This window comes from Gracilinanus agilis, chromosome 3 (assembly GCF_016433145.1).
Source record: "Gracilinanus agilis isolate LMUSP501 chromosome 3, AgileGrace, whole genome shotgun sequence".
In the NCBI taxonomy this organism is placed as follows: Eukaryota; Metazoa; Chordata; class Mammalia; order Didelphimorphia; family Didelphidae; genus Gracilinanus; species Gracilinanus agilis.
The window spans coordinates 285551004-285578956 of NC_058132.1; positions in this window are offsets into that span (position 1 = coordinate 285551004).

Consider the following 27953-nt stretch of genomic DNA (forward strand, 5'->3'; position numbering starts at 1 on the left):
GCCAGAATTTTCATCCTAATTGTATTGACATGTAATCTGGAGGAAAAAAGAGAAAAAGAAGACAAGAATTTACTTTGAGCTAAGTACTAGGCTATAAGCTAGGAATAAAAATACAAAGGTGAGGAATCCCTGCACTCACAAGGCTACCATTTTAATGGGGTGGGAGCAGTAAGCTATAGCTGATATTCTTTTACATATACTGGGGACATGCAGGGAAGGGAGGTATGGTCTGATAAGTCATAAGTTACAAAGATGATGAGGTAGACAACAAAAGAGTCCACTTATACACTCATTCCAGAAACATAAGAGTGTAGGGATTTGATAACACGGTGGGTCCCCCATCTCTGCAAGGTAGACGTTCCAAGACCTCCCTTGTTTGCCTAAAGTCACAGATATACGCAAATACCTACTGACCCCCATTGGTATGATCTCTCTCTCCTTGCTCCAACCCCTGAGCTCAGGGATCTTCCTCCCACTAATACCCTAAAAATAAAAGTGAAAGTAAAAGCAAAAAAAGACTGCTACAAGGGGTAGGTAATCAATGCACTTATGTGTTTCCATCAATTATGTTTTTGTGTTCCTTATTATAATGTGAATTTTTCTAGAGCAATAATGGTCTTTTATTACCCAAGTAACAAATATCTAAGTGCCTACTATATGCCCAAGATGTGCCTCAAGTACCTAATAGAGAATGCTATGTCCCTTTTTGGCTACCCCAAGTTTTGACAGACCAGCTTAAAACCTTCCCAATTAAGGCCTTGACTGCACTTTCAAGATTTTCCATAATACACCAAAATATGTCAACTTTCCAGATCCTCATGTGTTTTCTTCTCTTGTTGTATTCCCAGCGCTTAGTACTAATCCTGGCGCACGATAAAACTTAATTAACTTTCTTTTCTATCTGTCTCTTTCTATCTATCTACCTCTCTGCCTATCTATCTACATTACCCATTAAGTGATGTTGGGTGACTATAGCATGAGTAGATTTAGAAGTCCTGACCTTACTGAGGATAGCTGTAAAACTAGTGGCATGAGTATGAGGTCATAAAACATATAATGAATTTAGGTAGGCACATTTGTTATCCGAAGTAATTATAGTGTGATAACCCCGTAATCATAGAAATCTTCCAGTGGGTAGGCTTCACAGAGAAACCATTTTCCTTTATCAAAAAAAGGTAGAAATGGTTTGTAAGAAACTCTCTTATTCTTTTTTCTTATTTTTTTTAAACCCTTACCTTCTGAGTTAGAACCAATACTAAGTTTTGGTTGCAAGGCAAAAGAGCAATAAGGGCTAAGCAACTGAGGTTAAGTAACTTGTCAACAGCATAGCTAGGAAGTATCAGCAACCAGATTTGAACCCAGGACTTCTCATCTCCAGGCCTAGCTATACACCGAACCACCTAACTTGCCCCTACCTCTCTTATTCTTAAATATATTACTTACATGTTTCTCAGTTACACATTAAGTTGGTGTCTTCCACTATGGTTCTACCTCTTCATGGTTCATAGGTGATTCTGAGTTTTCAGCAATTATTCCAGCAATCAAACAATCAAAGTTAAATTTTGGCAGGTTCTCCAGAACTTGGAAAGGTACTGGCCTGATAGTAAACTTTGCTTATCATCTGAGAATCTGTCTAGTTACATGGGGAAAAAAATGTTGATGACCATGTCATTATCATTTTTATCCATAGTACACTAGCACTAATAAATTTTAATCTCAATCACTCAATAAACATTTATTAAGAGAGCCAGGAACTACGATGAGTGTTAGGGGTAGGGGGGGAAGGAAGACTTCCCCCTCTAGAAAAGTACATCCTAATGAAGAAAGACAAAATACAAAAGGAAGGGGAAAGGGGCTGAGAGAAAGAGAGAAGTACCTAGGGTGGGGACATGACAGAGAAGTCCAGAAGAGTACAGTGTAGAAGGAAATGAAGAGATGGTTGGCCTGACTGCTTTAATTAAATGGAAGTTCTAGGAGAAGCTCTCCACCCAACAATCAGAGAATACTGCTGAGGGATGAGTTCCAGTGCTGAAGTGAGGAGTGCCACTGTCTGGGAAATAAAGAAAATTCTCGCACTAACTATAGGTCTTAAGATGCTAAAATATTAAGTTAAACTACCTCCAAAGTCTAAGGAAAATAGGAAGTAAACTTAACTCAAGCTAATAATAGAATTATTTTGATGAGGTTTCTTTCATATACCAATGATAAAGTGAGATATGAGAGCTGTGCTTTCCCCAGTAAAAGGCTTTTCTGGGTAAAAGAACTTGTCAGTCAAAAGAAACAATGGTACAATCCTAATAATGTAGCTGTTTCTATTTAACAAACATTTCTAAATGTCTGCTAAAAGCAAGCTCTTGGGAAGCAAAAATAGATACCCCATAGGCCATACCCTCAAGGAACTTACAAACTCATAGAAGATAGAGCAAGTATACAAATAATTATGGTATAAATCTTTGAAGTAAACACAAAGGTAAGTTCAAGAAATGTGCACAATGAGGAAGAAATCTTCTCTCTGAGGTTAAAAGATGAGGAGGGAGGAGAATGGAAAAAACTCAGAGAAGGATTCAAAAAGAAAATAGAATCTGAATTGAGCCCTAAAGATGGGGAGGGTCTTCAATCAGAGATCTGACAGAGATGAGGCAAGTACATTCTAAACATGGAAGGGACATGGACCAAATCAAAGGACGAGTAAGGACAAGACAAAGGAAAGGACAAGAGATTAGTCCAGTTTAGCAGAAGTACAGACTGTGTGGACTGTGTGGAGGTGATATGAAATGTGTAATTAATGTCAGACAACTAGCATGGATCCAGATTCAGTGCCTTGAATTTCAGGGTCAGGAATTTAAGTTGTAATCAGTAGAATGGAGAACACTGGGAGGGTTTTGAGTAGAAGAGTGAAAAGATATTCCTACTCATAGATTAGGAAGATTACTTAAACAATTTCAAAAAAGCATAAATGAAAAATAAAACCTCAAAACTGAAAATGACAGAGATTTCAGCCTATTTAGATATATGACGTCTGAAAGCAATTTCCTTACTTAAGTTTAAACAAAGACTGTTACCATCACTTAGGAAAGCAAGAGCTTCATACCAATCTGGCCAGGACTAAAGTTTCACAGACTCGACTCAGCAACCCCCTAGAACTAAAATTTATTGAGAAATGATAAGATTTCAAAATAACTGATGCAGTTAAGGTCTCTTTCATGAAAAAATTCCACGTTGGGCTTTCTTTTTAGTCAAAAATTGATAACAAAATCACAAAGGGATAAAATATCTCTACCGTGGCTTAGAGATGGTACTTTCCCTAAGCTTTCTTTAGTATAGGACATCTGAGCTCTTTAGTTTTCTGAACTGGAAAAGACAGATTTCTAATAGCCCATCTGCAGTGGAGACTTTAAATGCTGCGCTGATCTTTTAATTTCTCCCCCCTGATTCCAGTGATAACTCTGCCTACTCTGGATAATTAGTGCGCAGGGCAAACAAATCGCCACCCTTCAAATGTCAAGATAAATGCATTGCTATCTACAGGTTTACTAGACCTTGCAGAAATCATTTCTTCAAGAGGGTTAGATGACTCACCATGGAATCTATCCCATGGCAGTTTCACACATTTCAATGCAGGGGAAAGTAAGTTAACATGTGGACATAACTGAGGTTAACCCAGAATTTGGCTTCCATCCCACAAGAAGCAAAGGAGGGTAGGCAGGCCCCTTTTGCATTTCAAAAATTTGCTACCATGACTGGCTAGATTTCCAAGTATAATGATGATCATTGGCTCTCCAGTCTCCTCTGGACCAGCTTCATCAGTTACACACTGTGCTTAGTCTAAAATGGACATCATTCCATTGGATTGCTCTCTCAATCAATAATAGCATTTTGTAAAATATGGTAACAGAAAAAAAAACTGCAGGTCAAAGAATGAGAAGTGATTTTCAGCAGTTACTCTGGGTCTGTGTGAGGCATAGAGACAGAGTGAGAGAGTTATAGCTACAATATCAATGTTATGCGAGAGAAGAGAGACATTTACAGAAAAAGAAAGTGAGCAACTGAAGTATGGAAAGATAGGAAATAAGAAAACTAAACATCTCTGAGGCAGTTTAGGGTGCAATTTAAAGTCTGCCGAGGTGGCACAAGATGGCAGAAGGATAAGAAAACCACCTTCTAATAAAGGATTTGATTGTTGATGTGGTGAGTAGCGTGGCTCCGAAGAGTGGTGTTTTTTCGTTTTTTCGTTTTTTGTTTTTTTTAATTGGGTTGCCCACTGGAGGAGGAAAAGAGAAGGAAGAAGCAGGAGATGGATGTTTAAAGCCAACTGGAACTATTAAGACTGTGCATGAGGCTGCTGTTCCATGGGCAGAACCAGAGAGTTCCACTGTGGGAAACCTGCAGCACTTTGCTGGCTTCCCCCACTAGCAACTGTCATCGTGGAAAGCGGCAACAAGCTGCCTCAGAAGAAGCCAGAGCAAATTAAAAAAGCAAGAAAGATCGAGAGTTTGTCTTTTTTTTATGAGTATAAATGTGAAGGACAAAATAAATAGGTTAAGAGCCGTGTTCAACTTTTCAGAACTGTGAAACGAAGATCAGGGGGAGAGGGGGCAAGAGAGAGAAAGAGAGGAAGAGCTAGAGAGAAAATGAGAGACTACTAAAGAAATGAGCCCCCCTGTACAGACAGCCTGACGCCAGATGGCTTCTTCTAATAAATATTCAACCTTAACTCAGTTCCCATGTAACTTTGTTGTAAAGCTGCCAGCACACCCACACAGATCTGGGCCAGCAAAATGATTACAGTAGTACAAACAAAATGGTGCAATAGAGGAAACAGACAGACAGGGTCCTGTATACAGAAAGACAGAGCTGTAAAGATGTGAGTTGATGAATCCTTAGATTTAATACTTAGAAACTCAAAATAATGAGTCGTGTGGGGGGAAAAACTCCAGGAAAAAGAAACATTCGACTTTTATTTTTCTTTGCTCCAGGTTTTATTGTTGGAAACATGCAGAATATCTTTCTGCGGGGACTTCAAATGGTGTATTATAAATCAAAGATTATTTTTTTCAACATAGCGTCTATGTTCGACTACCTTTACTGAAATAATGACCACACTTAAATTTCCATTGTTGATTGTGTCAACATGGGGCTTCAGTTGAAAAGGAACTTTTGTGTTTTTGACATTTACTACCCTGATTGGAGAAAAATGGGTGGTTCACTATATATTTTCTTTTTAAAAAAATGGAATCAAATCTCTAAGCAGTTTCATGTTTATTTTGTTCAGGAGCTGTTTGGTATTAAAAGTAGATTATGAGACCTAGTTACTCTCTCCCACCCTCCCACCCCCGGGGAAGGGGATGCAGCATGTGAAAGCTTCTTGGAAAAAAAGAATATGAAATAATAATGACAGCACTAGACCAAGCATGCCATATTACCAAATTCCAAAACTATTTTTAAAAAAGGGGTTGTGAACCAATTAAAAAACAAACATTAGGCTTGAGGAAAATGGTGAGAGGGTAAGGAACTGTTTTGCAAACATATACCCTTGAGTACATTAGAATGTGATAGCAGGAACCTGAGACAGGAAACAAGATGCTAAAGGGTCACATAGATTAGAATTTCCAAGGTCCTTTAATGGTAGATATGTATTTCTTATAATTGGAAATGGACTAAACCAAATTAGAAAAATGCAGCCACTTCCAAGTAGGGTAGTAATCACCTACAACAGATAGTACCATGATAGGTTTTTAACTATTTTTATTCTCCACTGTAAACTCAGGTAGCTGACTGCCCAAGAAAATTGTCTAGAGAAAGGTTCAGCTTATGTAAAGTTTCCTCTTACTTCAAAATCTGGTATTGGTCTCATAAGCTCTCTACAGGCATACATAGCACTGCAGGCATGATACAGTAAAAGAAAAGTAGTAATAAATCAAACAACCCCCCCCCAAAAAATTAAACACATTTATAAGAGCTAGATCTGTTTTTTTAAGTGCATACTGTTGTTTTGACAGTCTGAGAACATGCACAGATTTTACATATTATTACACTGACATCAAAAGCTGTATTGATAGGAAAGGACCATTTCTTCTCTAACAAAGGGAGACAGATAAAAATTAGCATTTATCTTCTGGTGAAATGGAACTTACTCATGGAGTATTTCCCTCCTCCTGCAGGGATATATCTCAGTGAACTGAAAATTCTACAGTAAGATAAATGCATGCTTCCCAATTAGGACCACATTGGAGACCAATTCTCAAAAACATGTGTAGAAATTCTGCACGTGAAATAAAAACAATACAAACATATCCATATACAAAATATGCAGTTGTGCATGCAAAAGAGGTAATGGCATGCAATAATGGGAAATTATTTGAACATCTGTTTGCACATTAATCTGCATATTTTTGCACATACAATCACCCATTTGCATCAGCATATTTTGTATATCGCATGCACACGTTAGACACCTGTTATTATAAACCATGACCATAATGTGCTAGTGTTTCTCTTAAATGGGATTTGGTTTGTATGAAGTTTGTCATAGGGTCCAAAAGATTATAATTTATCAAGTAGGTGGACAGAAAACATGGATAATTGTAGGCAACCCAGCTTTATAAAAACATCCATGCCTATTGCTTCTGCTGGACTCACTGACTTGTAATAGGACAACAGACATTAGGACTCATAAAAGAAACTAAGAGAAAACAGAAGAGACAACTTCACCATTTTCCCACTAACAGAAAAATAGCCAGCGGCTTTAGGTAATTGGCTTAAAAAGCCTGGAGAGTAGGCTCCTAACTCTTCAGCTAGTAGTGTGACAAGTACTCAACTAAACATTACCATAAGACAACTGGCATCTAAATTTTCTCAAGCCACTAACCAGCTGTGTGACCTTGGACAAGCAATAACTTCCATAGACTTCGGTCTCCTCATCTGCAAAATGAGTGTTGGATTATCTAATCTATGAGTGCTCTTCCTCTCAAAACTTGAATACTTCTGGGTCTTTCAGGTAACTCCTAAAGGTGTTCCTATGTCACTGCTTTTGATAATTAATAATGTTTTCATCCAAGGAACATGCATGTAAGTATAAAACAACTACTGATGCTGCTATGAAAAATAGCTCTTTAGAGATGATGGTGAACTCCTGTATGAATGAAAGGCATCTGCTAATACTGACATCATTAAAAAGAGGGCTTTTATAATCTTTAAAAAAAATCGGGGGCCATGTTATAACATGTTATAACAATGTATACTTAGTTTAAAAAATAAAGTGATAAACATAGTTTTGCACAATTATTTTATTAACAAATATTCATTTCACTTTTGCTAGTAAAGAACCCGCATAAAGAAAAATGTTCTTTTGCTAACATAGGAAAATGTGATCTCAATTATCTATGTATGGAATATCTCCTGGATAGAATAGCCATCTAAAGTGTTTCATCTGAGCCTGGCTTCCTCCTTTCACCCAAGATACTTCTAACACAATATCTTCCTTTCTTATTTCCATCATCAGTTGCAATGTATTCAAGGAAGAAAAAATAGTTTTAATGTTCATAAAACTCAACAATTAAAAACATCTATCTGGTGTCTCTTCAATAAAAAGCAGCTTTATATCAAAGTAGATAGTGAAAGACTGAGTCAGAAAGATCTGAATTCAGGTCCAGCCACATACATTTACTAGTTGTCTGACCTGAGGCAAGTTATTTTAACCTCTGCCATTTCGGTCTAATCATCTGTAAAATGGGAACAATAATTGCCCTCAAGACTGTTGAGGATGAACTGAGATATATGTAAAATGTTTTGAAAACCTTAACATATGGCGTGAGTGCTACCTACAATTGCTATTATTAATGCAATATGGATCAAAATTTATAATAGTGAATTCTGAAGCAGTACTAGAAAACAACAAAAGTTTGGAATTCAGAATTCTGAATTTTAGTTCTGCCTCTAAAATTAACTTTTTCTTTGACTTTGAGCAAATCATTTAAGCTCAGTAGATTTGTGATTTTTAATTTCTTACAGTTCTAAAAGATCATCTCAATTCTTTCTATTATGTTAGAATTCTATAACATCATATACTCTTTTCATTTAGAAGACTGTGTCTTAAAAACTCATTATAATTTATATAGAATTTCATTATAATAGGGGATTGATCACTGTTCAGAGAGGGTTCAAGGTAGAATATATGGTAAAGTAAAATGATAATGAATTTCTGATTTTCCGTTGTTTGACATTATCCACAAAATTATTCACCTTCAGGAAGGCATACGAATGACATATAAGTAAATAAAATAATAATTATATAAATATCTATTTCCTGCCTACAAGAAGCTTACATTCTAGTTTTAGAAAATATTTACCTACAAAAGACTTTCTGTTCTAACTCAAAGTAGGCAAAAAAGAAGGATTGAGGGTGTGGAGGGAGGAGGAGGTGGAGGAGGTGGACAGCCAGGGTCAGAAATTAGCAGGAAAGAAAAAAACAGAAGCCTAGAGGTTAAGAATTCAGGAAACATTTCATTGAAATGAAAGACCTCATCAAAAAATCACATAAGACAGATTCAGAATCTAGAGGCTGTGGGTTCAAATCCTGACTCATACTATTACTCTCTGGGTTCATGTCATCTCCCCACAAAAAGAATATAAAGGTTTTGATTTCCTTTTGTCATTTATATTCCCAGCATCTAGCACAGTGCTTGGCACATTTTCTGGGCTTATTAAATATTTCTTTATTGACTGGCTGCCTAGAAGTCAACTGAGTTCCTAATTCCACATCCAGGACTTCTTAACCCTACTACACTGCTTCTCACTTCAGAGGCATACCATTTAGACTTATCTCACTCCCAGGAAGTAATTTAGCACTACAAGTGTCTGACTGGTGAAATAAAAAGTGAGTGATAAAAGAGAAACTGAGACAGAGAGAGAAGAGAGGTTAAATTGCTAAATTGCCTAGTGTGTCACAGTCAGTCAGGAAATCCACTACCTGGCTGAACCACCAATTCCCCAGTTCCTGATTTAACCTTCAGACTTGCGAAGGCACTCTAAAGAACATGAGCTGTGGGAACATAGCCCTCCTGCATCTGGACAGCTGATATCACTTCTATACTCAGTGTTTGTCCTTTTTAGTGAACTTCCTGTTTAGAAAGCTCTTCTATTTTGAGAGGCATGTTTACTTTTTCACCTTTTTGTAGAGAAATTGCATTTTATTAGACGGAATCCAAGTACAACGAAATAAAGAAAACTCAATAAAGAAGCTAAAAAAATGTTCATCCAATAAATTTACTGTAAAATGCCAAGTTTGTGGCTGTGCCTAAAGTCATTCTGAATATAAGACGTATAGTAGGAAACAGTATTGGGGCTTTCAGCTATTAGTTTATAAATTGAATAAGATAGATGTGTTCATTCCTATGAAGTAATGCAATTTTTCTCATGGAGGTTTAATATTATACAAATCCATTAGCATATTTACAAATTAATCTTCCCTTAGGAGAAAAGATAAAAGATTTACAGAAGGAAGTGCTTTATTACTTTTAAACCACGTTTTTTTAGAAAATAAAGAAAAAGAAATGAAGGGAAATTATGTTGAAATATAAATGCCATTTTATGACTAATGCACAGCAGCTTATGAAGCTAAAATTTATAAAGGGATGGTCAAAGTGAAAGTTGTCTGTGGAAATAATTTTGAAGCTTTCATTGAAATATATGTATGTAGGCATATAAATACACACACAGACACACATATAAACTCCTACATAAATGAACCTGTATGCATTTCATGTGTGCATTTCAAAGGGTTTTTACATGTGTTAGCCCTTCACCAGTTGTTAACGTGATTCTCCTTTTGGCATGTTTTTTTCAATATCTTATTCTTCATGCTAATTATTGACTAAGTCCCTTCTTAAACAAGGAAAGAAGTCTGTTCACTGTTTCTCTTCCCCAAGCTTATAACATAGTTTTAATATAGCACTCATGGCTTCACAATCCTTTCTGAGAAATACTCAAATGACATAAAAATAGGAAAGGTATTTTCTGTGGGCCCAAGGCAAAAAAGAATGAAAACTGGCCAGAAAAGGAAATCCTTATTCACACACAAATATTCTTAATAATATATATATACATATATGCATAGATTAATATAGAAAAGTCAATTGCTTTTTGTCTTTTTTTCATTACTAGCACTGTGAGAGTCCATTTTTCAAGGCAATGTTAAATAGACTTTCTGCACCAGCAGAAAATACAGAATATTATAGCAGCGATCTTGCTAAATGAGATGCAAACCTTTAATGATTTATTAATAACCACTTTTTGCAATATTTCTAACTACTGAAGAGAAATCAGAGCATTAAATATATTAAGATCTTTTCTTCAGAGAGAGAAAATCTGTTGCAAAGTTGTTAGAAGATCATCATATACAAAAGAAAAATGTGTCTTACCTGTCATTTTAATTCCACTATTCTGGATTGACCCTTTATCTTTTTAATGTAGTGAAAGATCCCAATATCCTGAGATCCTTGCCAAAACTATTAAAAGAAATATTATTTCAGAAGAATTCTCATATCTACAAGTTACAGAATCGTAGAATTGGAGTAAACCCTCATAGAGTTCATTTCATTGAATATCTTTTTTGATGCAGGAATTCTTTTTATGACATTCCTAGAAGATGGTCATTCAGTTTCTACTTGACTACTTCTAGTGATGCAGGGAATACTACTTAGCAAAGAAGCTCATTAATTGGGAGGTAGCATGATGTGGTCAAAAAAGGATTAGTTATAATGTCAGGAGATCTGGGATTGAATGTTAGATTTACTGTTTTCTATGTGAGTTTGGACAAATCATTTGAGTTTGCTATGCCTTGGTTTCCTCTATGCAAAACAAATCATATCATTACATGAAGGACACGGTATATCTGCTTTGCAAGTGGTTGTTGGATTGAATTTATTAACTTCCTACTAGATGACATAACTTAAAAATAATTCTTAAACTAATTCCCAAAGCTGTGTACTATGTGTGACATAAAATGGGTACTTTTGAAAAAGCAAGGATAGAGCACCAGGCCTGGAGATAGTAGGACCAGGGTTCAAATCTCACTTCTTAGCTGTTTGACCCTGAGCAAGTCACTTAGCTCCAATAGCCTAGCCCTAGCCCTTACCATTGTTCTGCCTTAGAACTGAGATTCTAAGGAAGAAGGTAAGGGTTTTAAAAAAAGAAAGAAAACATACAAAAAAATTCATTGTTGAACATCTCTAATTATTAACAAGTTCTCACTTTTTTGAGCTAAATCTATTTTCCTCTTAATTTTCAGCCACTGCTTCTGCCTGTGGGGTCTCACAGAATTAGAGTAATGCCTTTTCAATATTCCAGTCTTTCATATATTTTAAGAGTTCTATCATGACCCCTTTTTGTTCTCTAAGCTAAGTCAAGTGGTGAAGTGGCTAGAGTGCTGGACTGGGAGTTAGGAAGACCTCAGACACACTTACTAGCTCCATGACAGTAGGCAAGGCACTTAATCTCTGTCTTCCTCAATGTCCTTATCTGAAAATGGGTCCAATACTAGCCTCTACCTCCCAGGGATGTTGTACAGATAAAACCAGATAATATTTGTAAAATGTTCTGCAAGTCTTTTAGTGCCACATAAATGAATATCAAGACTATTATGAATATGTATTGTGTAATTCAGAATGATAGTTTGAGTTATTTATAAATATTGTCATGTTTTCTGTATCTTCATCCTGATTTTTCCTGAAATATGTTGAATTAAGCTATAATGAGAGCTGTGGCACATCATTAAATATGCTCTTTAACACCTGGTAAAATTTGACAAAAACTCTTTAAGATGTATTATTATAGTCCATATATCCTATCTTATCCACAAGGATATATATCACGAGATCCTCTGTTGAACACCTTGTTGAAATCAAGATATGCAATTCCTATGGAACTCCCCAGAGTTACCAGCATAAAAATCTTACCAAAAAATAAAATGTTCATAGTTTGGCATAACTTGTTCTTAGTGAATTCATGCTGACTCCTAGTGACCATCTCTCTCCTCTTTGCGTGCTCAAAAACTTTTTTTTTTCCTTTTTTGCTGGGGATTGTTACTAAACTCACTAGTCTGTGGATTCCAGATTAGCACTTGAGAAGAGCCCCAAAGGACATTAGGGGTTTTTACCTGGCAGAAGTGATCGAGCACAGTGTGTACAAAAGCATAGGGATGGGAGATAATGGATCTCTCATGTATGTTAAACAGCATGACCAATTTGGCTGAAATACAGAGAGAAATGAAGTCATGTGCTGTCGATCTAGAAGGCAATACCAGACTCTAATTGTAAAGACAAGGGATGAGATGAGATTGAGAGGCAAATGAAGGCAAATGGAATTTTTCAAACAGAGAAAGGACATGGTAAGGCCTATGCTTTAGAAATAACCATTTGGCAGCAGGGTGGGGAATAGATTAAAGAGGGCAGAGACTGGAGCCTGGAGACAGGGAGGCCAATTACAAGGTTATTGCATTAACCAAGGTAGAAGGTAAAGAGTGTCTGAACCAGGATATTAACTGTGAGTGGAGAAAAGCCAATGGATATAAGAGATGTTATGGAGATAGAATGGATTTGACAAATAATTAGATAAGGGACGTGAGGAGGAAAAAGAATAACTGCAAGGTTACCAACCTGGGTCACTGAGAGAATTATGGTACTTTCAACAGAAACAGGGGCATTTGGAAGAGAGAAGGGTTTTTGGAAAAGGTAAGTTTAATGTTTCCTATCTTGAATAGTGTCCTGATCATATATATGAACGTCTTTGGTACCAATGGATATAAAATATAAGGATATGTACAGAGGATATTGCCACACTTACAAATTTCAAATGCATTACGTGGAGTGGAACCAAGAGTTATTTTTAAGCATGCTGAAGTACTACCTAAACATAACTCTTGAAGAAGTTAAATCTTTGATGTGCTAAAACTAGATTGATTATTAGACAATAAAGAAAATTATGCTTGGGCAACTAGAGGGCTAGAGGGAACGAGGTGTAATATCTTAAAGAACTAGAGAATGGGGGAAAATTTAACAAAGGATTCTAGTAGGAACAGGGAGAAAAACTACATTTGGAACAGAATTGTGGGCTGAGGTCAGAGGGCTAGAGATCTGAGGAAGGCAGACGATTTGAATATTGGAATTCAAAGTATAGCCAAGTAACTGTGATTCTAGTTGAGGATAAAAGAACAATTTTAATTTGGAACCAGGACTTCCCTTGGAGCAGCATGACATAATACAGAGGACATTTCACTTGGAACCAAGTCTTAAATACAGATTTTTCTGACCGTTTTAGCTCTGTGCTCATGAACGAGAATAGGAGAACTCTGGTAAAATAAAAACAGCTAGATGTGGAAGATAGTGAGAGCTTATAACTGCTTTTAGCCTCCAGTTATCCCATGCATATTCAAGGTGGAACAGTATATATTATCCTGTCATCACATGTTAAGAAGCATCTTGGTAGAAAATAGTTCTTTGGTTCAAGAGATTCTGATTCCCAGATCAAAGTCAATTGAATGTGAGTATATTAGAGAACAGGGACAGCAGAGAGAATGGTTCCTTCCACTCGGAGTCATACCACAAAAGTTTAGCCCTAGGCCATATGCCAGTATTGACCCCTGAACCCTAACCCTCAGGAAGTGCCAGTGGAGAATGCAGCAAGCACAGGATATTACTTTGGAGGAAGCCAAGACTTTGAAGTAAAGTAATACTTCTTCTATAGGTGCTATGTCAGGGAAATGTGACTCAAAGGATGATGGTCTGGAGGACTACTTTGGAGAAGATGGATACTCAGTACCCTCACTGAATGTATCTTTCCAGGTGAGAAGGGATTTCAGTGAGAGGTGGAAAAAGGATGGTCTTTCTCTATCCTTTCTTAATGACAACCCAAAATCCCCATGTAAAGCAGAGATTCAATGAGCTGAACCTGTCCTGGGTGACTTAGATGCCCTTTGCTTCTCTCTGTTGTTTCCTTCTTTTAACATCAACTTTGTGAGTAACAAAAGATCCTGGTTTTAAAAAAATCAGATATTTACCAGAGCAATTGCAGTTGCAGCAATAGCAGCAACACAAGTGAGTTGCCATCAAGGAAAGGGTGAGTATCAGAGAAAAAAGGGGCACTCCAAGAAGCTCACACTTGGTGTTTGATCAGACTAAGCTCAGTGTAGGTAAAATGTAAAACAGTTAATTAAAAATATTGAAAAATTATTTATATCCCAATAGAGCTTGAATACAACCTCCCAAATGATTATACTAGTAGTTTTAAGTTTGTGGGTTCTGTTCTAATTATTCTATAATATAGGCTGAATGTGGGTAACTAAGCAGGGTGAAGAAGGATGGGAAGAAATGATGAGTCAACAAATAAAAGAACTGGCGAACCTATTTCTCCTTCTAGTCTGATCTCCCCCCAAAGCTGAACTCTAAATAACTGAAGCAAAGGTCAAGAAAAATCAAAGACTGCCTCAGCCTTGGAGGCCTCTGACCTCCGACAAGGGGTGCCTCAAGGCATTGTGCTAGAATATGATCATAGACCTAAAATTAGAAAGGATCTCAGAGACCATTATCTATCTGATTAATTTTATAAATAAGGAACTGAGTTCCTGAAACCCTAAATGTCACAAAGACCCAGAGTCATAAACGTAATCAGCAGCAATGCTGGGGTCTGAACCTAGGCTTTCTTACTCCAAAATCAGCATTCTTTCATGTCCAAAAGTTTAAAACCCAGCTATTATAAGCAAAAGTCATAATGTGGTAAGAAGCATATTGGGCCATGGAATTTAGTATATGTGGGGAATTAGAAGTTTAGAGTGTTTGAAGTCTGGATCGATGCATTATGAAGATGAGGATTAAGAGTCCTGATAGGTATATAGGGATTTAACAGGAATATGCATGTGTATGTATACCTACATGCATATACATGTGTGTAAACACACACATTACATTCTTCTGACAAAATATTCACTCTGTGTCCTTGGGAAAGCGGTATATGACAATCTGCATGGTTAAAGGTGTTTCCTTAGTGGGAAGTCTCTGCATCAAAGGGGTCAAATTCATGGCCAGTAAATTGCCCAAATGAGTCTAACTGAGTCTTAAAATGTAATTGGAAAATGTTTTAACAAAATAAGTAAAAAATACAAGACAATAATAATATGTATTTTTCTAAGTCAATGTACCCTGATAGAGATCTATTTCTATTTGAGTTTGGCACTACTTGGTCTAGACCAGTCATATCAGAGGTTTATTTAGTCTGAAGAATGTATCTATCCTGTGAAGGACTGGGCTAATTCTAGGACTTCATGTTCCCTTAGCACTTCGATACAAATGTTGGGCTCCATGACAGCTTCCCATCAGATTCTATACCTTAATGGAAATTATCTGAACTCCCTACATTCACTGCAAGGACATAGAATGTGCTTTGCAGGATCCAAATGGGAATCCAGAACATGGAACAAGAGTGAGATCAGCAATCACGGTGTCACTCTGAAAAGGAGGACCCTTTTCAGCAAGTCATGACTTGTCTAGGTGCTAGTAAAGGCTCATCTGTAAAAGTGAGACAATGTCCACAGGGCTTTAAAGTAAGGAAAATACTTTTTATACTGCCAAGGGATATACAGACATATCACAGTAGATAGAGGGATGACAGAAGTAGCATTCGTAGTAATTATCACTATCATTTCACTGGGTCAGGGGCTAAGAGGTAACTTTCAAGTCTAGGGGTGAAATGTTTTGGAATTAAAATTTTCAGCTCTGTATTTTAAGCCACACCAGGAGATTCTATGACTAGGATGGGAACTTTTAATATATTCAACATACAAATACAGAATTCAGTAATTCATCCCACCATAAATAAGTAGTATAGTCTTAAAGTATACTTCTTCCCATTCTTCCCCAACCTGCTTAGTTATTGGAATTCAGCCTATTTTATAGAATAATTAGAACAGAACCCACAAACTTAAAACTACTAGTGTTATCATTTGGGAGGTTATATTCAAGCTCCTTTGGGATATAAATAATAAACCAGTATGCCTGATGACCAACTATGGAGGAAGGAAGGGAAATGTAGAGTTGTGGAGGTGGCGTGTGAGGCAAAGTCAGGCTGTAGGCACTGCTTGTTTTCTACAGAAGCAAAGCACCCCCCACACATTCCCTTGAGTGTAGTAGAAATACCTTCTCAGTGAGACTGCTCTAGATCATTTTATTACTAACATACCAAGGAGTAACATTTTTTCTAGCATTTATCTAGCACTTTAAGGTCCATAAAACACTTTAGAAATATTATATCATTTTATTCTTACCAGTAGTGTTTTCATTATCTTCATTTTACTGATTAAAAAACTGTCTGAGAGAAGTTAAGTGAAATTGCACAAGTAGGGACAGATTTGAACTCAGGCTTTCCTGAATCTAGGTCCAGCCCACTATCAACTGGGGCACATTCAATTTATTGATTTTCATTAGAAAAACCTAGACAACCCATATGAAAAATACCAGTTTTCTAACAATAACCTATGATGGATTCAGATCCTTAACAATGATGGATTCATCATTCTGTGAACCAATACTTGGTATGTTTCTTTGAGAAATAGAGTGCTTATCTAATCCAAACTATTAGTCAAAGCTATTCTTTTTTTTCTCCAGTAGTACTATAGGGCTATTAGAGTTGGACTATAAGAAAATCTGGGCACACAGAATTGGTGCTTTCCAACTGTGATGCTGGAGAAGACTTTTGAGAGTCCCTTGGACAGAAAGGAGAACAAATCAGTCGATATATAAGAAATGAATTCAAATTTTTCATTGGAAGGAGAAATAGTGGACTTAAATACTTGGAGCACATAATAAAATGTTAGGACTCATTGGAAAAGACACTGATGTTGGAAAAGACTGAATGCAAAAGGAAGAGATGGCAGAGGGTGAGATGGATGGATGTCATGGAAGCAAGGGACGTGAGGTTGGACAGACTCTGGGAGATAGTGGAGGAAGAAGGACCTGGAGTGCTCTGGTCCATGGGGTCATGAAGAGTTGAACATGACTGAATGACTAAACAACAACATATTATTCCATAATATTTCTGCATTCACACAATGATGTAGTGAAAGGAAGGATCAGGAATGAAATCCCAACTCTGCTACTAATGTGTGTCTATAATCATGGGCAAGTCTCTTCACCTCCCCCTGGGCCTCAGGTTCCTTGAATAAGAGAATGTGATTGAATTAGATTACTTAAAAAGTCCCTGAATCCTCTCAGCATTTAGCATTAATGGGGGTGGAACTGCTGTTGCTTCTATTTTTCAGAAGACAAACGGAGAGATGAAGAGGCAAAATGGGTTTCTACATTTCAGCCAGCACATTGGCAGTGGAGCTAGGGAAACAAGCCTTCCCTCCCAGACTAATGCTTCATTCAGACTTCCTCTCCTGAAACTGTGCTGCAGTCTGTCACACTTAACCTACACTTTCCACACCTCCAGAAAGAGATACCCACAGATATACCTATTTACTCTGGCCCACATCCAAAGAAATTGGCTTGAAAACGAGGCCCCTTGCTTTGTGCATTTACTTTAATTTCTAATTTCCACACATACATTGCGGGAACATCAGGTAGACCTATTCATTTCCACCCCCTCATCCCACTGCTCTTCCTAAAGTGACATATTAATTATGGCTCGTTTGAAAATTTCTCTCACAAATGTAGGTTCAGACTTCAACACCTAAATGAATTATATATACACCGTGCAAGCCTGTTTATACCAGGTTTCTTAAAAGGAGAAAATGAATGCAGTGTATTAATCATCAAACCAATGTCCCTGATTGAAAAATAAATTATTTAAATGAGCAACACTTGAGGTTTTCTAATATGTTACTTTTTAGATTTTTTTTTCAAAAAATTTAAAGGAGGAACAGAATGAAAAGCCCTTGCATATCAGCAAAGCCAGTATAAAACTTAGTTTGTGTTTAACTAAACTAGAAATGACACAGCTGACTGGGTGCTATGGTTCTTATTAACAATCGTGTAACAATTAATTGGACCAGCTACAAAATAATTCCCATTAGCTGCTAAGGTGCTGTAAAAATTTGGGTCATTTGTGCCCCTGAAGGTTATGGGACTTATGTTTCAAATTTAAACACATATTGCATAACCAAATCCAACCTCATCTCCCATCCCAGAGGAAGAAAACAATTCCTAATGAGTTGTTTATCCATTCTAGAGTCCCCTTTGGGGAAGCTAGGTGGCATAGTGGATAGAGTACCAGGCCTGCAGTCATGATGACTTCCTGCATTCAAATCTGGCCTCAGATACTTGCAAGCTGTGTGACCCTGAGCAAGTCACTTAATCCTATTTGCCTCATCTGTAACATGACCTGGAGACAGAAACAGCAAGCCACTTCAGTATCTTTGCCAAGAAAACCCCAAATGGTGTCACAAAGAATTGGACACTACTAAAACGACTGAACAAGAACAACATAGTCCATTTTCAGTTTATATTGAGGGTGATCAAGGTCTTGGATGTTCAACATGCTATATAAAATTCCTGTAGCCAGTGACCACAAATACATTTGATTGGCAAGATTAAAGTTGAACTAGATAACCTCTTGAGATCTCATCCAGCCTGGACATTCAATGACTCCTCTGTTTGATATTTCATAGTCCCTGACAGTCTGGCTCCAACCTATCTTTCTAATCTCATTTCACACCAACCTCCCTTCCTCTCTTTATGTTGGAGCCAAACCAGTTGACATGCCGCCCCCAGATCATAGAATTCCACCTCTTCCCTTTCTGAATTTGCAAAGTTGTGTTCCCCCAAGCCCCCAACCCGTCCCAGAATGTTGTCCCTTCTGACTTCAAACTCTTGGAGTCTCTAAGTCACATCAAGGTTCAGCTCAAATGATACCTCCCACTTAAAACCTTTCTTGGCTGCCCTCCTGCTATTTATTACTCCAATTATTAGTATTTCTACTATCTCCTTAAAATGACTTTGCCTCTTACTATAATTTGTATTTATTAAACTATTAACATATTATTTCCCCGCAACATGCAAGGCTATTGAAGACAAAGAACATTTAACTTTTTTTCATTTTTATCTTTAAATTTCCACTAGCTAGATCACAGTAGGTGCTTAACAAATTCGGGGGGAATTGAATTATAATGTTGGTGGTGGTGAATATGACCGAGGCTAATGCTGATATAAGCAAAAATTTTAGAGTTAGAAGAGACCATAGACAGGTTCAATAATCCAGCTGCCTATTCAATATGGAAATCTTGTTTCTCCCATTTCTGATAAGGAATGATTCTAATGTGACTAACTAGAAAGGGTATGGGCAACTAAGTGGCACAATGGATAGAGTACTAAGACTGGGATAAACTCCAGTTCCTGAGTTCAGATCTGCCTTCAGACACCAGATGTGTGATCCTGGGCAAGTCATTTAACTTAACCCTACTTGTCTCAGTTTCCTCATCTGTAAAAATGAACTGGAGGAGGAAATGGCAAAACATTCAAGTAACCTCAAATAGGATCCTAAAGATTTAGACACTACTGAGAAATAACTGAACAAAGAAGGGATAGAAGCAGGATAAAAAAGATTTCCTGAACTATATTTTAGATGTTTGTGTTGTTCTTATAAATAGAAAAGTCCCTTCTATCTACAGGGTAAATAGAATGTCACTGTAAACATTGTGAGGGCAGGAAACATATGTCCTATTTCTTTTTTTCAACCTACCCCCTTCCTTATGTGCTATCACGTCCTTTTTCACCTCAACATTTCCCCCAACCCTCACACTCTCACACACACACACACTCACACACACACACACACACACACACACACACACACATACACATACAATACTGTGCACAAAACAGACTCACTGAAAAAGTAAAAATAATGTTATTTGTAAAAAAAAAAAGTTTGTAAGAAAAGATGGGGAAAGTTTTGACGTCAAAAGGTTTATACGGAAGTCACCCACAACTTATAAACAAATTGTATTACAAAAGTTCTTCTTATTCATGTATTTTCCCATAAATAAACACCTGCAAAAGTCTGTTTTAATCTACAAGGTGGGGGGGAGAGTTTGTTTTTTTTTTAATTATTATTGTTATTTTTACTGTGGAAAAGTACTACAAAACTTAGCTATCACATGTCTATGGGAAAATGTCTTAAGAGTTTTTTATGTGGGATGTTAGAAATATAGCAAGATACCTCCCTGAGCTACAGCTTTATACTCACATACACTTATCTCTCTGTCTGTGTTGCCTGGGTATGTGTATGTGTGTGTATCTGTCTTTCTGATACATGTCATGTACTCCTCTCATCATCATCAGGCAGAAGGAATGGAGACTCCCAAAGTTCTAAGTCATTAGTTATGGCTTCCATTTCTTGGAATGAGAGCTCCATCATGGAGGGTCAGGAGAGAGGGAGACAAAAATGGAGAGCCACAGAGTGTAAGAAAAAAATATTATTTTCTCCTTTTGATGCCACAATGGAAGCCTTAGTGCTGAAGGCTACCACGGTAAGGACAAGGCTTCTCATATGACAATGGGTGAGTACTTTTAGAAGAGGCAGTGCCTACTTACTTGTAAACCACTGGGAGTAGTTCTCTCTTCCTGAAGGGACCCAGTGATTGGCCAGTCAGTGACCAGGAGCCGGGCTCACTTTCCCCTACCAATGTTTCCTTCTTTTGTCTGGCATTTCTTTTCTTCTTTGTCCCATTCTGTAGCACAACAACTTCTTTGCCTGGTCCTGAGCTAAGCTCACAGCCCTTAGTGATTTTCAAAGGGTTTTTATTGTATGCAACTACTGGAATTATAAAAGATAAAAATAAAAAATAAAAAAGGCTTCCTCTTTTCCTCTGTCTCCTCTCATTCTCACATCTATTTTTATTTAAATCAGGAAGAGACAAAGACATGTACAGGTGACTTTGAGTAGAGTTAGGACTGAATTAATGTCCTGTTATCTCAGTGAGGGAATTTAGGAAGGAAACCAAATTTTGAATTTTGGAGATTTCCTCACAGGAGCAACATTGGGCCTGTCAATAGAGGAAGCATTTTGAAAAAAAAAATGAAGGCAGGGCTAAAGATGCTGCCTATATTATCAAAGGGGGGCACAAAGGAAGGATATTAGTTGGGAAAGATGGAGATGGCTTGTCTTCCCCTTTGTCACCAATTGACCTGACCAAACATATCATGCCTTACAATGCTACAGTAAGAAGATAATAAAGAGGGTTTAGGCATTGGAAGGAAGATTCCAGGTAGCACCCATGAGGATTGTGGAAGGAATGCTCAAGAGGTCACCTATGGGGATCCAGAGAAGTTCTTAGAGTCACTCAATAAACTGGTTGCCCTCAGGGTGACTGACCTCATATGTAAGAGTCTTACCTACATAAAAGAATTATTTTAGTGAGTATGTATATGAACATGCATATGCGTATCTGTTATTTCACTATTCTAGGAAACTCCCAGGTGAGGAAAACTTCCCATCAATGTAGTTCGGCCCTTTCTCTGTACCTTGTAGTATCAGGTTGCTGCCTGGACTCCTGAGAGGTGAAGTGGGTTACCCAGGCTTGCCTGATTATGTGTCAGGACTGGAACCCGGTCATCCTTGCTCCAAGTCCAGTTCTTAATCCACTAAACTCTGCCACCTTTCTAAAATAAATATAGCCAGACAGCAGCTGGGTGGCACAGTGCATCAAGTTTGGGTTCTGGCATCCCAAAAATCTGAGTTTGACTCTTTTCTCAGATACTCAGTGAGATTCTGGGCAAGTCACTTAACTTTTGTCTGCCCCAGTTTCTTTTCTTCTAAAACGAGGATAATAACAGCACCTCTCTCCCAGGGTTGTGGTGAGGATCAAATAAGGCAATAATTGTAAAGCCCTTTGCAGAGAGTAAAGCACTGTGAAAGTGCTAGGCAGCAATCAAAATAAAATTCTATGTTTTTCCCCAGGGAAAAAATAAAAGTAACTTAGTTGTGGGAAAAGGTCAGTCTCTGGAATGACCAGCAGGGATTCACAGTGCCTTCATGACTGTGGCAGCAATGTCTCTGAAGCCAAACCCTGGGTTCCACTCCCAAGTGTAACACTTCCCACATGTGTGACCGTGGACAGGTCACTCATCGACTTGGACCTCTGTTTTCCTCATCTACAAAAATGAGAACATGGTCTAAGAAGGGTCTCCGGGCAGTTCTACTTCTTAATATATGATGCTGGGATTCAAATACAAAGTGATATCCATCCACTGGCATTGAGTTCAATTTTTACATTCTCTGAACTGTGGCAGCACCAGGCTTGGTGTCAAAGGGCTTGGGCTAGCATGACAGTCCTGGTAACTGCTGCTTTGAACAAGTTACATAAATCTCTCTAAGCCTCACTTCCATCTTCTGTAAAATAAAGCAGCGTGGCCTAGCACAGGGGTTCTCAGGCATTTTTGTGTCATAGACCCCTTTGGCAGGCAAGTGAAGCCCATGCTGTTCTCTTCAGAGGAATGTCTTTCAGAGCAAGAAATAAAATTCGTAGAATGACAAAGGAAACCAATTATACTGAAATACAGCTGACATGGATCCCAGGTTAGGAACCCCTGGATAAAATGGTCTCTTCTAGTTCTAAATAAGACCACTATAAGGGAATGTGAGCACCTTGGAAAGCTAAGTTAACTCTTTCAGACAAGAATTGGAGAGTAGTTGAAATACAGATTTCTCCAAGGCCCTTTTCCTATTCTGAAAGAAAGCCAAGGGGTCTCAGTTGGGTGGCACAGTGGATAACATGCTGGGGCCTGAGTCAGGAAGACTTCTCTTCCCAAGTTCAAATCTGGCCTTCAACATTTACTCCCTGGGTGATCCTGAGCAAGTCACTTAACTCTGTTTGCCTGAATTTTCTCATCTATAAAATAAGCTGGAGAATTAAATGGCGAAGCACTCTAGTATCTCTGCCAAGGAAAGCCCAAATGGGGTCAGCAAAGAGTTGGACATGATTCAACAACAAGAACATAGTCAAAAGAGCCCTGAATTAGAGGTTCCTAGGATCAGAGAACCAGAAGAGACCTTAAAAATTACCTAGCAAAAATGTCTCATTTTACTGACAAAAATACAACAAAACAGAAAGCTGAGAGTTTAAGGTTCCTTAGCTAAATATATAGCAGAGAGGGGATTAAAACCAGAGATGTCTAGAGCATGTTCATACCAAGAGCTGGCTGTTAAATTTTCAGTGTGATCATTTATGTCTCAGAAATCAACAAATACTACAAATCAGAGCTTCATTTCTTGTTTTGTTGATGGCCTAGTCTTTTTTTTAAACCCTTAACTTCTGTGTGTTGGCTCCTAGGTGGAAGAGTGGTAAGGATGGGCAATGGGGGTCAAGTGACTTGCCCAGGGTCACACAGCTGGGAAGTGTCTGAGGCCGGATTTGAACCTAGGACCTCCTGTCTCTAGGCCTGACTCTCAATCCACTGAGCTACCCAACTGCCCCCGATGGCCTAGTCTTAACAAAGTGATGGAGAAAATGTTAATAATGGAAATGAGACTTAAAAGTGTGTCATGTGTGAATTTTTTCCAGAGTTAGTTAATAAACATTTCACCTTATTGATTAGTATCTAGATCCCCCAGTTTCAAATCCATCTCTCTTCTATTATACCACAGATGACAGTGATGTGACCTTAGCCAAGTCTTTTCACTTTGTGTGCCTCTGTTTCCTCATTTGCAAAATAGAGGGTAGAGGATACCATCTCTAAGCCCTTTCTTATTCCAAATCTTATGAAACTTAAGTAATATTGACAACACCTACAAATAAAGGCTACTCTTTTATGTCTTCATTACAAAGTCACTGAATTATATGCATTAAAGGTAAAAGAACCATTTTTGGTATGTTCCATCCCTTTCCTCCCACTAGTTCATCATTTGTTTCCTCAAATATATCAAAAGCAATCCATTGTTAGTCTAGCTAAATCATAACTGTCGTAAGCAATAGGGCCTCCTTTTTTCACAATCGTTCCAAACTCTTCCATATACTTCTCCTTATTCCAAAACTTTGTTTTTGTACTTGGAATAAGGGATTGATTTGTAGTTGGACTTATTCCATTGCTGGCCATTATAATGATATATAACAGGATCCTTGTTGATCTCATGGATAAAACTATAAAAGTAACACCCTTTCTCCCCTTTATACTACAAACACACACACTCCTTTTATTAAACTACAATGGCCTATGATCAAATAAATACTGCTAAAGCCGAAAATCTCTACCCTTAACTCATTTTGTTGTATCTAGAAAATACTGTAGCTATACTACATAAAGAAACCACCCACTGCTTGGGGATCTCTACAAAATCTAGATTCAGTGGAGTTCATTTAAGACAGAACATTCATGCCATTTGAACACAATATAATAAGCAGAGAACAATCTTCTGGGTAACACCAAGGTTTACTTAAATAGATTGATAACGTCCACACCAAAAAATAGCAGGCAGAGTTCTCAGTTTGTTCTCTTCGCTACGACTTACACACTAAGCAAGATAAGACCATTACTGAGCTCCACTGTAAATGCTAGTACCCCCTAGTGTGCTCTCATAGGAAAATGCCGAATAACAGCAGCAACATTCCTCTCTGCTTCCCAACAGTTCTTGTGATTTGCTAGGAAAAATATACACTTCACTAAAACATCAAATAGTAAAGAGACACATTGAGTAAAACAATGCAAAAAAGAAATCTACATTTTATTTTTTTTTTACAAAAACCCCACAATCATATTAAAAATTCCTTACCCAATTAGCATAGCACAACTTGGACTCCACCTCCTTTATGAGGTCTTTTCTGATTCTCCCAAGTTATCAGCACTTTTTACTTCTAAAATTATTTTGCATTCCTTTTCACATACTTGGTATTTGCTTACATAAATGTTTCTGATAGGTTATTTTATGTGTGAATGTTTTCTTCTCCCAAGTAGAAAGTAAGCTTATAGAGGTGAGGGACTGTTGTTGTTTTGTTTCCTCAAAAACTAACAGATTGCTCCTTACAAATAAAGGAATTGGCATTTAGTCACTTTTCTTTTCATTGAATTAGATTGGTAAACCATACAAGTTGTAATAATGCCTTTTCAAAGGTCATTTTTTTTCCTGACAAAATGTAGTAAGATTTCAGTAGCACCAAAATCTGGCCTTTCACTTTTAACTTTTTTTTTTTACTTCCAAAGCTGACTTAGTGGTAGTTCGAATCATGAAAGTATTAAGTGGACTCGCTCATAAATCAGAATTTTAAAGTCTGTTCCCGGCATGAATTCACTATATTTAAAAGGGGAGGAGGAGATTTAAGACCATACTTAACAGGACTGACTTCACAGTTGTTAAATGCAACTTTCTGGTGATCTGGTAACTATGAAATATGATGGACTTTTATTGAAACTGGCTGTCGAAATATACTTTCTTTCATATATGTATGGACATACATATATGTGTATGTCCAAACCCAAAGTCATGAATATTGGTATCAATATACCTGTATAAAGATAAAGATGAAGATAAAATCAAGATACAATCTCTTGAAATAAAGATTATTTATTCCTAAGCTCTTTAAAAATAAACTGAAAGTATATAAATATAATAAAAAAGAGATACTAAGTATTTCCAAAGTACTATTTTAGTTGTTGAAGAGAAACTGAAAATAAACTAGTAGCAAAGTCCAGAGAGTCACAATAAAACATTTTAACTGTCCAATCAGATGCAGATCTAGTATACAATTCTGTTATTAATCAAAATAGTTAAGAGTAAAAACCTTTTGAAGAACAACTATTGAGTGGAAAAACAAAAACAAAAACCTGAACTGAGTTCATTTAGAGTGAAAAATGGAAGTGTCACACAAAAATTGACTTATGAATTAGAAAATACAGTGATAGCAAGTGAGAGGCAACATGTTTTTTTTTTCTCCTTCGAACAACTTTTAACAAAAGAAAAAATCTATACGGAAGTACTCAGGTTATGGAATATATTACTCATAACATTTGGCAGTTTTTTATTAAAGAATTTTAGAGGAAACACTTTGGGGGTATATAGTGATGGAACCTGTGAGATCACTGTCATGATGAATGGGATCCCATGAAATAATAAATGGGAACCACTGGCAATGAATAAAGAGTTGACTTTGAGGTCGAGAAGACCTGAGTTCAAATTCTTCCTCCTCTTTATACTAGTTATGTGAGCTTAGGCAAATCAAGTCACTTAACTGCTCTGTGGCCCCAGGCAACTCTCTCAACTATAAATTACAGACAAATTTTCAATCTGCATCTCATCAAGGGAGTTCCCACACTTGAAACTCCAATGTAATCACAAATCTGAATTTTAAAAAAAAGACTAACAACAAGCAGCTAATAAATAGCCCAGTTCAACCAAATAACCAGTTTTGTGCTTTGTTTTTTAAATTGTCCATCTAACTGAATTCATTAAAAAATACTAGTTTGCATTCCCTGAATCTATGAGAAGCCATAAATAAAACCTATAGCTTTAATTTATCCATTCAACAAAAATTTATTGAAGTACTTACTGTGTGCCAAGCACTATCCTAGTTAATAGGAATATAAAGACAAAAATGAAAGTACCTGCCTTCTAAGAGCTTACATTCAATTGGGGAAACAACACAAATAAATACAATTAGGATCATAGATTGCAAGCTGAAAGGGATATTAGCTATCATTGAGTACCTCTTTTTTATAAATAAAGAAACTGAGATTCAGAATAAATTGTCCAGCGCCCCAGGTGAGTCACCAAGTATAAGCAATGGAGTGTGTAGGCACTTCCCAATTTTATTCACTCCCATGGCTTAAGGTTTTAAAAGTCATTTGATAAACTACAAACATGTTACTTGATAAAAATGACCTATCTATTAAGCCATTTATACAAAATTAATGAATTATTTTAGCAGATTAACTAACTAGTTACCAAACAATACCTCAAAGGAACTTCACCCAAGTTACTTTTACTGATGAATTTTCATTAAAAAAAAGGGTTAGAACATGATTCATTTGCAAGGCAGTTAAATTCAAGTCTGGCACCAGAGTAGAGCCATAAGCAACCAACAGAAGAAAATGATAGCTCAGGATACCTGTGGCAGAGGAGAGAGATAAATCCTAAGCAGAAAGGTGGGGAGCACGGGCTGTTTCTCTTAAACTTCATCTGAATCGGCCACACTGGTGCATGTGATTTCTGTTGGCATTCCAGTTAACAACCTGGCCTTCTTTGTTCTATTTTCTCTTTTGTCACACAGCACACATAGCCTGTTAGATTGCTGACTTTAATGCAAACTTGAGGGACAGCATTCATCACTCTTGCTAAATTAGAGGCAGCTACATATAACAATAGGAGGAGCCATCAGTCTAGAGCAGTGATGGGCAAACTACGGCCAGTGGGCCAGATGCAGCCTCCTGAAATGTTCTATCTGGCCATGCAACATTATTCCTAATCTGACTAATACAATGAGTAGGATACAATACAATGAAACTTCAAAAGAGTTGCCTTAGAAACAGACTGACAGATGAGCATTTCCTTTCCTTTGGCCCCCTCTTTAAAAAGTTTGCCCATCACTTGTCTAGACTAAGGAAAACCTGGCTTCCAATCAGACCTCAGATGCTGACTAGCTGTGAAATTCTGAGCAAATTATATAACTTCTGTCTACCTCGGTTTCCTTAACTCTGAAATGGGTTTTAATAATAATATCTACTTCTCAAGATTGATATGAGGATTTAATGAGATATTTGTAAAGTGCTAAACACAGTGGCTGGCATACAGTAGATACTTAATAAATATTTGTTCCTTTCTTTCCTTTGCTTCCTCCCTCCTCCTTCTCTCCCTTCCTTCATCTCTCTCCCCATGCCCCCTCTTTTTCCTCTCTCTCTGCCTTCTCTCCCCCCTCTACCTCCCTCCTCTCTCTCTCTTTTTTCTCTCTCCCTCCTCTCTCTCTTTTGCCCCTCTCTCCC